Below are 16862 nucleotides of genomic sequence, written 5' to 3'. Positions count from 1 at the left end.
GCTTTGTTAAACTGGGTGTGGGCATGGCTAGTGTATGATGCATCTGGCCCGCGGGCTGGGAGTTTGACAGCCCTGGTCTAAGAGGTGCCATCCATCAAAATTGTGGGCAAATTATGACAACTATCATAATTGTCTTTTAGAAATTAGCTCTTTGAAGAACTTTATTAAAGAAACATTAAATATTTCTCTTACTCTCTCTTGTCCATTCTCCCAGTTTGTACAATTAATCATTAAGATCAAACTAATAACTTATATAGCAACTAAGCATAAAATTGACAAGAAGGAGAGTGAATTAGTGAATAGGTTCTGCCTTTTAGGCTTGACTATCGACAAAAAAAAGGAACAAGCAAATTGAGAAATACAACGTAGACTAGCATTTGGTTGAGTAACAATGAAAGCCATGGAAGATATCCCAGGATGAGTCTTACCTACAAAGATCAGTATTGTGCAAGAAGTGGTTTTCCCTTTAAGGAAGTGAAGGTTGGACTTGGAAGAAGCAGAATTGAAACAGTATTGATGCTTTTGAATGTTGGTGTGGGAGAAATTTTCTGGAATACCATAAACAAGCAAGCAAGCAAGCAAGCAAATGTAGGTGAATTCTAACATGGTGATTACTGTGCATTAGTTCAAGGAAAATGAACTATATATTTTTTTGCATTTTGTTCTCTGCAAATCTGAAATGCAAAACTAGTATAACAATAACTCCACAGAAGTGAGGACTCAATACATAGTTAAACAGGTCCCTTGCTCCTCTGATGTCCTGGCCATTATGGTTGCAGTTGTCTGCTGGCAGAAAAAGTCATGTTTGCCCACCAGAAAAACATCTTAGAAGATGAATATCAAAAAATTATCAAGGTGTGTCTTCCTCCTGTGCAGGATAATTTTGCAGGCTCTGCTCTGTCTTTTGCTCCAGCAATAATGAAACAGCTACTGTAGACCAGAGTTCGGCAGACAGATGTCTACTTAAAATATTAGTGTATGACAGAATAGGAGATACATTTTTTATACTCTTCCTTCTAACTCAGTCTCTTAATTAACCCTCACCAAAACACGACAGAGAAGGCAACATTCCTGCTTAATAGGATTGGATACTGATCTGGATTGAAAGGGAGAGAGGTGATTCAGAGTGCACAGATATGTGCATATCATCCCTTTCGACATTCATTAAAGAAACAGCATCTTTTCCTGGCTTTCAATGGCAACCTCCAGCAATTCCAAGACTATAGAAGTTGAACACCCACAAATATTCCAGATCCTGTTTTCCTCTTTGAGACTTGATTGTTATCAATTTTTAATCTCAATGATTATGTATACCGAAGATTTTTTTAAAAATGCATCTTATGCTAGAATAACATGTTTGTGCATTTCCCACGGAAGCTGATAAAATTGCTATGTACTAGCTGATCATGAATGCGATGAAAATGCTCATGTCTAACTTGTTTTTCTCTTGAATAATATTATGAATTGCATTGTTCTGTCATTCAATAGAGAGTTGTCACATCTGAAATTGTCCTAATTAATGTTGGTCATCTTGTACTCTGAAACTTTCTGCCTAAATTGTTGGATATAACTAAGATCCATGTATAATTCCATGGCGGTAAGTTTTATTAAGTTTTATTAAGTTTTATTAAACTCAGAATGAATATTTTTGTGAACTCACATACAATTGAAATTGATTGTTGGTAATGTCTGATTTGTAATATGTACAGATTATTTATAAACAATGTACAGTATAATGAATTGTTTTAAAGAAGGTCTAAGAATACAAAGAGTAAATATACCAAATATTTTTAAATGTTCAGTTTCTGAAATGAGGGATAATAATGGTGGAGTACATGCAGGGTATCACTTTGAGCGTTTTTAATGAAGCTTTAAAAGAATTCTTTCTTTGTGTAATTTGGTCCCTCCATTTCATCTGCCTATTTTTCTCCACAACTAAAAACTTGTAGACAAAGGAAAGCAGAGATAAACTGGAGTGATATTATTGAGCTTAAAGGGGACCTTTGCCCATATGTCCATCCATCTGTGACTATATTGTAATTACTAATATTATGTATGATGTCTTGCATTGCTTGGCAGGAATACTAGTCTTCGGGGACACTCCGGAACATGTCACTGCAGTGCAAAATAAGGAACACAAAAGTCAAATTATGTATTTCAATGGGGAAATGTCATTTGCCTTCCCAACTTGATATTGCCAAACCATTGTCACTGAAAAAGAGAACAGCATGATGGACTTTAATGTAATCTTCCAGCACAGTCTATGTCTTGAAAGCAACATGGTAGCATATTACCGAGTTTGCGGAAACCTTTTATTAACTTTGAACATCATCATTCTGAATAGACTTAGGTATCTGGAATTACAGTGTTAAAAAAGAAGGCACAGAAAAAGAACATGTAATGGGAATCTATGGGATTGAGAGATACTATTTGGGACATAAGCATAACGTCTAATGATCAATTCATTTCATCTTGTTTATTCCAAATCTGACAGCCACACATTTACTTTGCTTGATTGAGAACCATAGTGGTTTAATAGTGAAGATGTTGTATTGGTGTCAGGGATATCTAAGTTCAAGGCCATCCTCCATCACAGAAATTCAATAGCTGACTTTGAACAATTACTGAGAGGTAATAAAAGAGGGCCAATAGTACAGGGTAAAGTTGGGGAGGGGTCAAGAAACCTGGAATCTGTGTGTTCTAATCCTGCCTTAGGCAAGAAAGTCTCTCTCTCTCTCTCCCTCCCTCCCTCCCTCAATCCATCTCACCTCATAGAGTTGCTGTTGTGGGGAAAATAAGAGAAAGGAGGGATATTAGGCATGTTTGTTGCTTTGAGTTACTTATAAAGTAATAAAAATGGGACAAAACTCTAATAAATAAACAAATAAACCAACTGTCAACCCAAACCTGCCTTACGGGGTTGTTGACTGTGAGAAAAATAGAATAAGTGCACACATACCCACCTTGAAGTGCTGTATTAAAAGTGAGGCATAAAACTAGCAAACAAATAGTGAAATAAAGTGCATCTTTTCTTTTCACATGGTCTAACTTAAGATACAGACTTCATTTCACTAGGCAATCTTACATTCCTGTGGATTTGTTTATCAAAACTAATATCCCTAGAAAAATGGAATCCATAATAAAATACTCAAAAAGAAATAGATTTATTTGATCTGGATACATGAACTTATTTTCTTCCTGTACATTTACAGTACAAATGCTGCCAGGAAAATCAGACACATTATCCAGCCCCTGCATTTAAAGTTACTGTCATTTTGTTAAATTTTTAAGTAAACCTTCAACAGCAAGACAGGACATAGCATTGACAAGTAGTTAGACAATTTATGAAATCAAGAACTAAGTAAACAAGTGCCCACATAGCTGGAAAAGTCTGCCACTTGTTTCACTCAGAAGTATAAAAAACATGCCTCTTAAGCTTTTTAATATAGCCAAGATCAATCTTTGCTGGCAGCGTGTACAACTCAAACGTATCCTGCATAAGTGAGGGACAAAGAAAGGCAGTAATAACTTGTTGAACATAACACAGTTCTTTTGTTCAGAAAAAAGACTGTCTGGATTATTTACAGAATTTTGTGATCAGTTGCTGTTTGGGGATGATATAAATTCTTCCCTTATATTTATTGTTCTGAACATATCTGTAAATGGTAAAATCTCCTTCAGAATGAGTTTTCTTTATTATGCAAATTGCTTCCTGTTTCCTTACATTAATCTTGGTTATAAATATATAATGGGATATCACTATTTTAGTGGGTTTATGATGTATGGTTGTTGTTATTATGTAAATATATGCTTTTATTTTATCATATTTATTGCATGTATTTTATCTATGCTCCTGTACCTCGCTTGTAATCTTTATAGGCGGTTTATAAATTTCATACAAGCATATATACCCTCTTTATGCCTGCTTTGATACAGTTAATTAGGAGTCTTCCCCAACTGATACAATTGGAATTAATAAAAACTATTTATTAAGTACAAAAGAATATGTTACAGTGGGTCTGAAGTTGCTCTCCAAATACTTCTGTTTCAGGAAAAAGTTATAATTTCAAGAAAAGGAGTCAAGAAAACCAATGGGAAATGAAAATGGGTAAAGGTTAGAAAAACATGTCATACCCTCAACTTTTAATGATCAAGAAGCCATCACAGGGTGGACTGGCAGGTGATACCAGTTGGCTTTTGTAAAAGAGAATCCCTGCATGCGTTTTGTACCTCAGCCAACAGCCATGGACCACAAGAAAGCCCAGAACGGGAGAGGTCAAAGGAAAGAGTTATATGAATAAATAAGAACAATATGAGGGAGTTCTACTGAGATTAATTATGAGATATACACCACAGGGATGGAGATTTACGCAATGATAATGCTATCATAAGGAAGATCAAAAGGGAGCAAACATGTAGCTGCCCACCCAAGAAAAGATTCTGCATTTCTGGAAACACCTGGGCATTGAGCTTTGTAGGAAGAGCTGTTGATTAATCAAATGTGGTGGGAGGTAGCTGGCCCTGCCAAGTGCACCGTTTCTTCTAGGGTAGGCAATTTATTGCAAGTTAGAAATATCTCTTAAAAGCCGGTGTTGTTTTCAGAAATGTACAGAAGGGAAACACTCAGTAGCTACGTAAAGCTTTCCCGTCCTGCTATCACTCTACAGAGACAGGCTAATGAGAAGTATTTTTTGTTTGTTTTTACAGGTACGGTATGCTGATATACCCACAGGGGTTGGCATCTTCATCAGACAGTTAGATCTTTCCCTCCATGCAAGTGTTTATAATAAATTATAAGGCATCTTAATGTAGATATGACGCTGGGCTGTAGTGTCATTTTGGCTCGATATGTCTATGGAGTTAAATAACATTTGCTTTTTGAGACATTTGCAGTAGATCTGTTTATTACAGATGCACATGTCTACTGAAGCTTATATTTAGATTTTGCAAATAAGTGGGGATTTTTGTCTGAGTTCAAAGCATCATCACTTTACTGAGAGTCAGTTTATTTGGTGCCTGGTAACTTAAAACACTGTGTGGTTTTCTAGCTTGACTCCAAGTAAAAATGGAAGGAATCCTTTAGATCTCAAGAATGCAGATTACGCAGTAGTATCTGTAATGGAACCTTAGATATAATACAAACATATGTGTAGCTTTACCTGAATGGGTTGCATAATCCATCAGCATTTTAAAATTTATCTTAAATAAAGTATATTACTGTATGTTTCAAACACCATATTTTATTTTCTGGTTTTTCAAATTTTGTTAGTTGCTTTGGGGTATTTGCCAAAGAAGAAAAGAAGTTTACATATAAAATAAATAATTATTTAAAAACGGAATAAGCAATTTTATTATATTCTTTTCAATATTAGGACTCTCTGTTGTAATTTGGGGAACTTCTAAAATGGCATTATTTGCAAAGTATCAATGTTGTTTGGCTAATTTTGCCAGCAATGATGTTTTTCATCATAAGCATTTTTTAACCAGGGAAAAGCCAGGAAAAGCTGGAAGAATAATTTAAAAACCCCAAACTCTTCTATCAGCCAAAATTTGAGTGCTCTGTGCATCTAGCCGGTAACTACTTTGCCAGAAATAAATTTGCTACTAGTTTAAAAGCCAGAATGAACAGATGTCTTACAGTGTGCTTTATAAATAAACTGGACTTGGGCATTCAGATCTCAGAAAAGGTGCCTTAATCCAATGCTATGAAAACTCTTGAGAGCAACAAGTAAGGAAGAGAGAGCAGCCAAGGCATTTCAGCGAATTTTGCTGCTGTTTTTTTCTGTTCAGTAACCTTTGTTAGACCTTGTCTTCCTGAATTTGTCTAATTGGGTTACCTAACAGAAGACTATATTCTGAAGCAATAAAATGAATAATTTTCTGTTATTTGGTCTTAAGTTAAAATCCATATTTTATCTTATGAAGCATATCAAATTACTTTACTTCTGTTGCTCTGTTCTACATAGATCAGTCTGTCTATCTATCATATCTATCATATCTATTTATCTATCTCTCTATCTATCCATCCATCCATTCATCCATCTATCTATCTATCCAGGGGTGGGATTCAAATTTTTTAACAACTGGTTCTGTGGGCATGGCTTAGGTGCTGGGTGTGGCTTGGTGGTCATGTGACTGGGTGGACGTGGCTTGGTGGTCATGTTATTGGCTGGGTGTAGTCAACTCAATATCACTCACATCGAGGCACGCCTTTCCTCGCCTGGCCTCTCATGACTAAGGGGATGCTGCAACAGTTGTAAGTGAGAAAAATAGTCATGGTCACTTTTTTCAGTGCCATTGTAACTTGGAATGGTCATTCCACACAAGCAAAGTACCAGCAAAGAAGGGAAGAAAACTCCAGAGATGTTCCTGAGATAGGAAGTCTAGTCCTGCCAAGAAGGGTTAATAGAGAGGCAGTTTCTGTGAGCAACACCAGAATGTTTCCTTCCTGCCTTCCTTACAGGATTAGGCCAGTAATTTCTTCTAACAACTGGTTCTCCAAACGGCTTAGAATGTTAACAACCGGTTCTAGTGAATAGGTGCGAACTATCTCCTATCTATTTGTATCATCATAGTTAGTGCACACATTATTTTCCAAGTATTTTTATCATAAAAACAATATAGTACTGACTATATCCCTATTTTTAACTTTATTATTAATTGGATTATAAAACACAAGGTACATTTGTCTATATCAATGGTATATATCACTTAGAGTGTAATAAAGCAATATAATATCCTCCCTATTCTTTGCTGTTGCAAAGAAATCATTCTATATAAAGCATATGTACATATAACTAGCTCTCGATTTACAACAGTTTAGAGACTGTTCAAAGTTACAAAAGTACTGAAAAAATGACTTAAGATTACTAAAGGAGACTATTTGTAGCTCAGGATTGATATGAGGGCTATTTGGTGCTCTCTGAGATTGCTTGTTTTCTTGCAGACATTTCATTACCCAAACTAGGTAATATCATTAGTGCTAGTAAGGAGTGACGTTTGCTGTAAGTTTATAGTCTACTGACTTGCCCTGTCAGTGTTGGTGGGAGTGGTCTTATAGATTCTCAGAAGACATGAGGACAATTCTTTAATTTCACAACATATAGACATATAGAGTTAGTCGTAGTTTCAGTTGGGAAAATGTGACCATCCTATGTCAAGCCAAATCCAAAAAACACCAGGGAATTTCTAGAAGCCTGACACTCTGACAAATTAACCATCAATAGAACATAGACATTACCAACATCTATAGAACTATGTCAAAGAGACAAACAACCAGCCAAAAGGGAAACAAAAAACCCCAAAAGCACCTTTCCAACAACAATCACCACACAGATCAACATAGATTAACTCCAACGTTAACATCAGATCAGTGGTGGGATTCAAATTTTTTTACTACCGGTTCTGTGGGCATGGCTTGGTGGGTATGGCCATGTGATTGGGTGGGCGTGGCTTTTTTTTTTTTTTTTTTGCTTTTTTGCAGCCCCCACCCATGTCGGGGGTCTTCGAGGCCTCAGAGGAACCTAAGGCAGAGTGTATTTGCTCCCTTAGGCTCCTCTGAGGCTCAGGAAGAGAAAAAAAAACACCATGGGAGGGGCACGCAGCACCCCTCCACGCTCCACTTTGGGATCTTCCTGGACTCAGAAGAGCCTCAGTGGGGGTTGCTCCCCTAAGGCTCCTCTGAAGCTCAGGAAGGCAAAAAATGGAGGAGGGGGGGAATGAGCCATTTTTTGCCTTCCTGGGCCTCAGCAAGTGGAATCCCGGCACAGCTGATCTATGTACAGCTGATTGTCAGGAAGGAAAAAAAGAAATACCTCAGGCAAGCGTCAGGCAGGCAGCAAGCATTGGACAGAAGGGCGACTGCGTCGGGTGCATGGCCAGGCAGAACTTACTACGGGTTTGGTGACCCACGCCAAATTCTTGCTCGATCAGTGTGAACTGGCTGAATACCACCACTGCATCAGAGCAACAATATTACAATCAAGAAACTGCCAAAGAAGCCAACAGTAAACAGCCTAACCAAAGAATCTTTGCCCCACCGAGTCTGACATGGCAAGCCACCAGGTTATAAACTGAAAGCAAACTCCATTCCTTACTAGCACTGATGATGTTACCTAGTTTGGGAAACATTTGCAAGAAAACAAGCAAGCTCAAAGAGCACCCCCTTATGCCTTAAGATTGTTTTGCACATTTACGCCTGCTGTGGCATCCTCAGGGGTCATGTGATCAAAACTGACATGTTTGGCAACTGGCTCAAATTTGTGATGGCTGCAATGTCTCCGGATCATGTGATCACTTTTTGTGACCTTCTGACAAGCAAAGTCAATGGGGAAGCCAGATTCACTTAACAACCGCAGCAATAACTTAACAACTGTGCTGATTCACTAAACAACTGTGTCCAGAAAGGTCATAAAATGGGGCAAAACATACTTAACAAATGTCTCACTTAGCAACATAAATTCTGGGCTCAATTATGGTTGTAATTCGAGAGACTAGCCGTATTTGCATTTGATTCTCAAAAAAGAAAAAAAATCAATATTTAAAACAATTAGTCCTTTTTAATAATTTAAACAATATGGCCAAAAGATGAACAAAGGTACATACAAGCATTTCGTATTGACTCATCAGTAGTACCTACAGTACAATAACATGGTTAAAAATCAGTACTGCATTTTAGAGAAAAAGTGCTTGGAATTCAAAATGTTACATGCATTTGTCTCAGTATGTATGTATGTATGTATGTATGTATGTATGTATGTATGTATAAGAAGTGGAATTTAGCAGGTTCTGACCAGTTCTGGAGAACTGGTAGAGGAAATTTTGAGTAGTTTGGAGAACCGGCCAAACCCCCATCTATTCTCTGCCTCCCGAGTCCCAGCTGATCAGCTGGGTCTTCTTTTGTTGTCCTGCACAGGAGAATGGAGCTGGAAAGCAGGTTGGTAGGGTGGGGATGGAATGGGGATTTTGCGGTATCCTCCCTCTGCCACGCCCACCAAGCCATGCCCACCGAACTGGTAGTAAATTTGGTTGAATCCCACCACTGGTATGTATGTATGTATGTCTCAGTATGCATAATAATTATGTTTCTTTTAACCAGCAAACTGCTGGAGACAAGTAAAAACGTTTGCAAGAGAGAACACAAAAACCATGAAGGCACAGCATTTTAAATACATGTTTTATAGTGGTTTTTTTTTAGTAAAGTGAAGCCAGAAATAAATCAGCTCAGCTTTCAGACAAGACTACCAATGGATTCACAGTCATTTTCAAATTGGCACAATTTCCATTCTTCTTCTTCTTCTTCTTCTTTTCTTCATCATCTTTTTCCTTTCCTTTAAAAAAAAAAAGAGATTGCAACACAGCTGCTGAGCTTTTCCTTCTCCTTTTTATACATTCGATAATTTTTTAAACAATGAAAATTAGAATGGTTATTGTAGTTTTCATTATACAAAATGTTAATAACATTAAAAAACAAGAAACAAGGTAGAGGAAAATAAATGTTCATAATCTTTCTTAGGAGGGTATTTTAAAAAGGGGGGGAAGAAAAGTACTTGTATTAATGTATGCCACACAACAACCCATAAACAGAGATGAGGATTAGAGGCTACTGAACGTTGTGAATTTTCCTAATATATCAAAATTACAGTAACACCTGTGATAAGTACCTCTGTGCCGATCCATCATGAGAGTCGTAGGGTGTTCAGTTGTTCTCATTTTGGTATTGTCAACAAGCCACAGGTGTGCACTGCATGAAGAGAAGAAATGAGATTTGGCAGAATGCAAGAACACTGTTGGGCCCACCATACATTTGTCTTAAGACAGGGAAATGCCTCTATTAAGCTACGATCGTGTTTAATGGAACTTTGAGCTGGTATTATAACTGAACAGAGTTTTGACTTATTGTGGCAACCGTGGAGCATGGACAATGGCAAGCTCTGTCCATCCCTCCTTCCTCAGTGGTATAGGTAATCCTTGACTTACAACCATAATGGACACTGCCCATTACATTTATCATTCACAACTCAATCAGGGCAAAGCAATAAATGCAAAGGCTTCTGTAAAGCCTTTGATTCAGTTGTACACGACAAACTACTTCTAAAACTTTAGTTCTTATGGCATCTCCGGGTGCCTGCATAATTGGATAGCTGCATTCATATCAACAGGCAACAAATGGTCAAAATAGGGAGCACCCTATCAAATCCTGTATCTATCAACAGCAGTGTCCCCCAAGGCAATGTCCTAGGACCAGCTCTCTTTATACTTTACATAAATGACATTTGTGATCATATTAAAAGCAATTGTGTTTTATTCGCTGATGATGTAAAACTATTCAACACCACCGATAATGCTGCTACCCTTCAAAAAGACCTTGACTATGTGTCAGAATGGTCAAACAAGTGGCAACTTCAAATCTCAACCAACAAATGCTCTGTCTTACATATTGGCAAATCAGAAGATAAAATACAAGCTGGACAGACATGACCTTGAAGAAGACCCTCACTCTGTCAAGGATCTTGGAGTACTCATCTCTAATGATCTAACTGCCAGAGCCCACTGTAACAACATTGTCAAAAAGGTATTAAGAGTTGTTAATTTAATTCTGTATAGCTTTTTCACCGGTAATATTGTACTACTAACTAGAGCATACAAAACGTTTGCTAGACCAATTCTTGAATACAGCTCATCTGTCTGGAACCCGCACTGCATATCGGACGTTAATACAATTGAGAGAATCCAGAGATATCTTACGAGAAGAGTCTTTCACTCCTCTACTTACAACAGAATACCAACAGAATACAGACTTGAAATTTTAGGCTTAGACAACTTCGAACTATGCCGCCTTTGATCTGACCTAAGCATAGTACATAAAGTTATCTATTGCAATATCCTACTTCAGTGAAGTGACTACTTCAGCTTCAACCACAACAATACATGATCACACAATAGATACAAACTTAAGGTAAACCGCACTAAACTTGATTGCAGGAAATACATCTTCATCAACAGAGTGGTCAATATCTGGAATGCACTACCTGATTCTGTGGTTTCTTCCCCAAATCCTCAAAACTTTAACCTTAGAGTGTCTACTGTTGACCTCACCCCATTCCTAAGAGGTCTGTAAGGGGTGTGCATAAGCGCCCAGCGTACCTTCCATCCCTGTCTGAATGTTTCCTTTTATTTGTATCCATTTCATGTATTAGTAATCATGTTTATACTTATATCTGTTATCTAACGCATGCTTGACAAAATAAATAAATTAAAATAAATAAAATAAATGTTGCTGGGCACAATTTTACAAGCTTTTTTGTGGCGGTTGTTAAGGGAACTCTTCAGTTGTTAAGGAAACCCATCATTTGCTATGAGAAATTTTTGCCGCAAACCAGAACTAAATGGTAGGGGTTTTTTTGCATAAAAAAAAAAGGAAATTGCAGTTTTGTGATGTCAGGTCACATTGCAAATGATGGTAAATATGTGCCAGTTGCCAAGCACCCAAAATATGATTATGTGGCCATGGGCGGGGGGGTGGGGGGAGGTGGCAAGCAGCAGTCAAAACTTTAGAACCAAGTTATAAGTACTTAACCTATCATAAGTTGAAGACTACCTGCAGTTACAGAAATGTATTATTTCACTGATCTCCTAGTTTCTATCCTCTCACAATGATAATGTAACCTGTACATCACAATAACCACTCTTAACATCAACATAGCTTCAAAATCACTGGCCAAATGGCTGTGACAATGAAAGAATGAGAAAATCAGCACCATAGCATTGCAACCCAAACTCGCCCCCTGCTGGCATGTGACTAATGATATTGCCTATACAAATTGGGAGAAGCTTGCAGAATTGACATTGTAACCTGTACTATCATTTTGAAAAAGCAGCAAGTGCCAGCTTGGCCATGTATACCAGCGTGAGCTGTGGTGGCACAGAGCTGACAATGCAGTATTTCAGGCTGACTCTGTTCACTGTCAGAAGTTCGGTCCGGATATAGCGCAAGCTTGACTCAGCCTGCCATCCTTCCGAGGTCAGTAAAATGACAAACTCAGATTGTTGGAATGGGCGATATACTGATTCTGTAAACTACTTAGAGAGTGCTGTAAAGCACTAAGAAACAATATAGATACGTTATATACTGTATAAGCAGTATATACTGAGAGTGCCGTTGCTATTTGTTATCGCTACTTCTGATCCATATTCTGTGTCTATTTTCTCTGTTCCCAGTCTTTGTCATTATCACCATCACCACTCCTCCAAAGCTTCATAAACTGCAAACAGCAACTTGAAGGTGTTGTTTGTTGGCATCAAACTAAGGGGAAATAATATGTTGATATTGGCACATCTAAGGAGAACTAAAGGCTGTTTCTTTGCTGAGCTGAAAATGACCATTACGAGGACATGGCAGAAAAAAAATATGTTGCCAATATATGATAATGCCATGGTTGAATTCAAATTTGTAGTCAAATTTGTAGAAAAAACACTTTCAATAGATGGTGTCATTTGCACCAGTTATTACCTATGTAATCCAAGCTACAAATACCAAGCTGTAAATATTATTTTCTGGTATGTCTTTTATGATTATGAATAAATTATCTTAAATACCATATGTGATTGATCTCAGACAAGTCCCCAGGAATGCAGGAGCTTTGTTCTATTTTGCCTGTTGACTTGACTTCTTGTGGAGAATATATATGTCCTAAAAACAACATGCTATGCATTAGAAAATTGAAAATGTTTGGAATACAGAACATCCCACTGAGGCTTTAGCGATTGACTAAAGGGGAATCTTTATGAAGCCTCTCCTAGTGATGCAAAAATACCTTTAAAGACTCAAACTCAAAATCAAACTAAGCAGATATTTAAAATCAAATATTCTTGCTAGATTTTGATTTTGCTTACAAGTACCAGCTGTAGGACTTGTATAATGATTAAAACATTCCTTCAACAACATTTCTGTTTGAGTTTGTGGGCACATCTTTACAGTTTGGGAGAAAAAATTGTCTGTCTGTCTGTCTGTCTGTCTGTTTGTCTATTTGTCTGTTTGTCTTTTGTCTGTCCCTCTGAATGTCTTTCCAGATGCATGTGAATCAAACTGGGATTTATGTTGTTTTGTTTGTTTGTTTACAGGTTATGGGAGAATTTTGGCTATTCTTTAAACTGTGTAAAACTTGCTTAGTGGTTCATGCCACAATTTTCAGGTGTGTCACTGTCAGAAAACCAAATCAGTATTTCTTGGTGAAGAAGGGCAGGCAATTAAATTCAGAAGTTGACATCCTAATGCTAATGACTGCAATGAAACAGAAAGAATTGGGATCAATAGGATAACACAATGCTATTTGAGGCTTAGTGTGGAAATACCTGCTCCTTTTCAAGTAGCAATAGCACTTAGACTTATATAATGCATCACAGTGCTTTACAGCCCTCTCTAAGCAGTTTACAGAGTCAGCCTATTGCCCCCAACAATTTGGGTCTTCATTTTACCCACCTTGGAAGGATGGAAGGCTGAGTCAACCTTGAGCTTGGTGAGATTTGAGCTGCCAAATTGCAGTCAGCCGGCAGTCAGCAGAAGTAGCCTGCAGTATTGTACTCTTATCACTGCACCACTGTGGCTCAGATAATTTCCTAACAAGTAATCATATTTCAACTTGAAAGGCACTTTTAGTCAGATCAATACTAATAATTTGGTGTTCTTTCCCCCTGTTTGGACAAAATCTCTCTACTGATTTTATGATTCGCAATCAGTGAGGGAATGATAGAAATATGAAATGTAATTCTACTCCTTAAGCTTAAATAGTCATGCTTAACTTCCATATTTAGTTTGGATTAATGCATAACAACTCAAACGATTTTTTTTTTAAAAAAATTCTCATTGAGGTTAAAAGTTGAGACACGACACATTTGCCAATTTTGTTGCATCATTTTCACAAAGTATGGCCTGAGTAAAAGACAGAAATCTATCAAATGTTATACAGATTAACTTATCACCCAGTTAAATAGGCTGTCAGTCTGGGATGACTGTGCTTGGCAGGATGAATTCAAATGCATGTAAATTTCCCTGGTGGCTGACTAGCAAGTATGGTGGAACTGTCAAATGGTGACATGTGAAAATGTGCTAACATTGTTTAAAATATATTTGAAGGGGAGACCTTGTATTTTGATAACACCTTCACAGGCAAATGATTCATCTAGGATCAGTAATAATGGCCACATCTTTTATTTGGCAGGGATTTAAAAAAAAATTGGCAACTTGTCTGATCTGTTTTATGTTTGAGAAGAAGTCTCAAAATAATTAACAATTACCACGTAAACTAGTTGGAGTCCCAAGTGCCCTCATTGTACAGTCAGTCTTCCAATCGTCTTGCTTGTCAGTTTCACTTGATCTTACAGAAAAGTGATTAGAAACTTCAAAAGAGGCAATTACACAGTCCAATGTGTTATGAAACTGTACTTTTCTTCCCTCCTCCCAAGTCTGAAGCACATGATCCTTTGCACTATTATCTAACTGGAATGCTGATGCTTCCCCTCGTTCCCACGCTGAGTACCAAGCATTTGGAAAACAGATATTCCAATTTAATGAAACTATCTCACTCTTTGAGACTCAGCTTCATTTTTCTGCATCTTTTGGTTAAGGACTCGTGACTCTTCACCACTTCTTTCTCCATCTTTTTTTTTTTTACAGGAAAATCTGCCTGTTCTCTTCAGATAGTTTCTTGTTTCATTTACACCTGTTATTTGAGTAGGTTTGAGTGGCTAGGCCAGAGGGTCAATGACAGGTTGTGGGAGCTCATGTGAGGGTTACAAGTGTCAGCTGAGGTGAAATAGCAAAGATAGTTTGCAGCTCATGGCTTAGGGTGTTTTTTTTTTTACCTGATTTTTGCTGTCTTTGAAGGTTAAAAGCTAGAGGTTAGCCTGGTCTAAAAACAGTTAATCCCACCATATAAATACCATATAACAATGCAGGTTTTATCAAAGTAAACTGTAACTAGGCTCAAACTGCCTGATACAATGACAGACCCAACTGTTAATTATTAAAACAAAAATATTGTGAACATTCAATGCCGAAGCTTTACTAACATGCCATCTTATTTGAGGTCCTTTTCATTTCAGTCAGTTTTCATTTACAGAGAAAATTCCATAGTCAAACTCCACAGAGTTAGGGCCGAAGAGACTGAGGTAACAAGTTAGGATAATATTTGTAAGTATCTCATTTAATCCCCAACTTTTTAATGTGTATTGTAGCTACCAGGCGTGGGCTGCTACAGGTTTGTTCGGGTTCCAGAAAGCCTGTAGCTAACATTATGGCCAGTTTGGCAAAGTGCCAAATTTCACCCCTGGCTGTCTTCTGACTGCTAGTTGGTGTCCATGGATGCATTCTGCCAGTCTTCTGCTTGTTTGTTTTAACCTTCACAGAATTATAAAGAAAGGAAAAGTTGAAAAAAAGATCATAAGCCACTTAGTGATTACTTTGCTTAGATACTGAGTTTCAGATCACAATTGTGGTCAGTAAATGAGAACTACCTGCACTCCCTTTATTTTGTTTCGAGTGCAAATAGACCTTCAGCTGTTCATTTTGCAAGTTTAGAGAAGCCCAATCTAAAAAATAAGAATAAGAAACTGATATAATGATTAGTGTTATGCAACTATTAATGCCAACACAATCTTTGAATCTTCTTTGATTTTTGTATTTTTTTTCCTGATGCAAGTGTGATATTGTTGTTGGTATCATTTAAAAATATTATAAATTAAGAAAATAAAATTGAAACCAAGGTTCACATAATTACACTCACATATTTGGATCTGTGCATAGAAAATAAAATAAAGATCAGCCAGTACCAGCCATTTAATAAAACTCATGATCATATCTCTTGGTGTTATGTTTAGTGCCAAAGTAAAATTTTTAACTTTAACAGACCTTGCCTGACTTAAATTGCCATGATAAGCTAAATATATTAGAACGTGATTGATATTCCCTATTTTTTTTTCAAAATAAATGAATTAATGAAGAAACAACCAGCTACAAACCTCAGACAAACTTGAAAAAAAAAAGAACTTTATATAAAATGTGCAGAAAGACTTATGACAGGGAAGGGCAACATGGTTGGCTCAGGAATACTGGCAGTTGAAGTCCACAGGTAGTCAAGGGGCCCTTAGTTGCCCATCCCTGGTGAAGGAAGTTCTCACACAGTAGAAAACAATCCTTAGTCCTAATATTTGGGAAGGTGCATCAAAAAGGGCGTATCTGTTGATAAACTCTTAGTGCATAATAAATGCCTTCTCTTAGATATGGCTATCAATTTTGACAGTTTTAAGATAAAAGTAGACCCAATCTGGGTCAGTCCACCAGGACCAAGGGTTTAGATTTTCGAGCTTTCAGACATGTGCTGGAGCCCATCCTAGGAAACCCCAAAGGGTGCTTTTTCAAGAGGCCACTGGATTTTCTTTGGGAAAGTCCAGTTGCCTCTTGATAAAGCCCATTTGGGACAACCATGACCTAGAGGACTGAGAATCTCCATAGACCATCCTAGGTCACTTGTCTCTCACCAGAATGTAAATAGTTTCTTGCCTCCTACAGAATCCCAAGCAACATACCATAAGGAACAGTTGATAGGACTGTGACCTTCCCACCATGTTTGTGAGCCTCCTGAATGCATTTGATTAAATGCCATCTGATGCACAATGCTGGGCTAGATAAGCCTTTGACCTCATCCAGCATGCTCTTATATTCTTCCTCTATGAACTTCAACAAATGGGTGGAGAGGATAACATTTTTACAACCAAATGCGGTCTAAAGGGGGTCATTTTTATTTATTTATTGCTTATTCATTTATTTGCTTATTGTGTTTGTTAGCCATACCAATCAAATGACT

General features: G+C 37.4%; 1 long non-coding RNA gene across 1 annotated transcript in view; it reads right to left on the bottom strand.

Moving 5' to 3' along the window:
- Positions 1-9181: 9181 nt before the first annotated feature.
- Positions 9182-16862, bottom strand: part of LOC148125789 (uncharacterized) — an 83915-nt gene continuing 76234 nt past the window's right edge. The window contains exons 2-3 of the long non-coding RNA XR_015743693.1: positions 9663-9742; positions 9182-9329 (exon numbers count right to left, since the gene is read on the bottom strand). This is a non-coding gene — a long non-coding RNA (uncharacterized LOC148125789). The remainder of the gene's footprint in view (positions 9330-9662; positions 9743-16862) is intronic.

Source organism: Pseudonaja textilis, chromosome 4, assembly GCF_049901715.1.
Source record: "Pseudonaja textilis isolate UNSWEBS1 chromosome 4, rPseTex1.2, whole genome shotgun sequence".
Lineage (NCBI taxonomy): Eukaryota > Metazoa > Chordata > Lepidosauria > Squamata > Elapidae > Pseudonaja > Pseudonaja textilis.
Note: the sequence above shows the minus strand (reverse complement) of the source record. Positions and strands in the feature narration are given on the sequence as shown.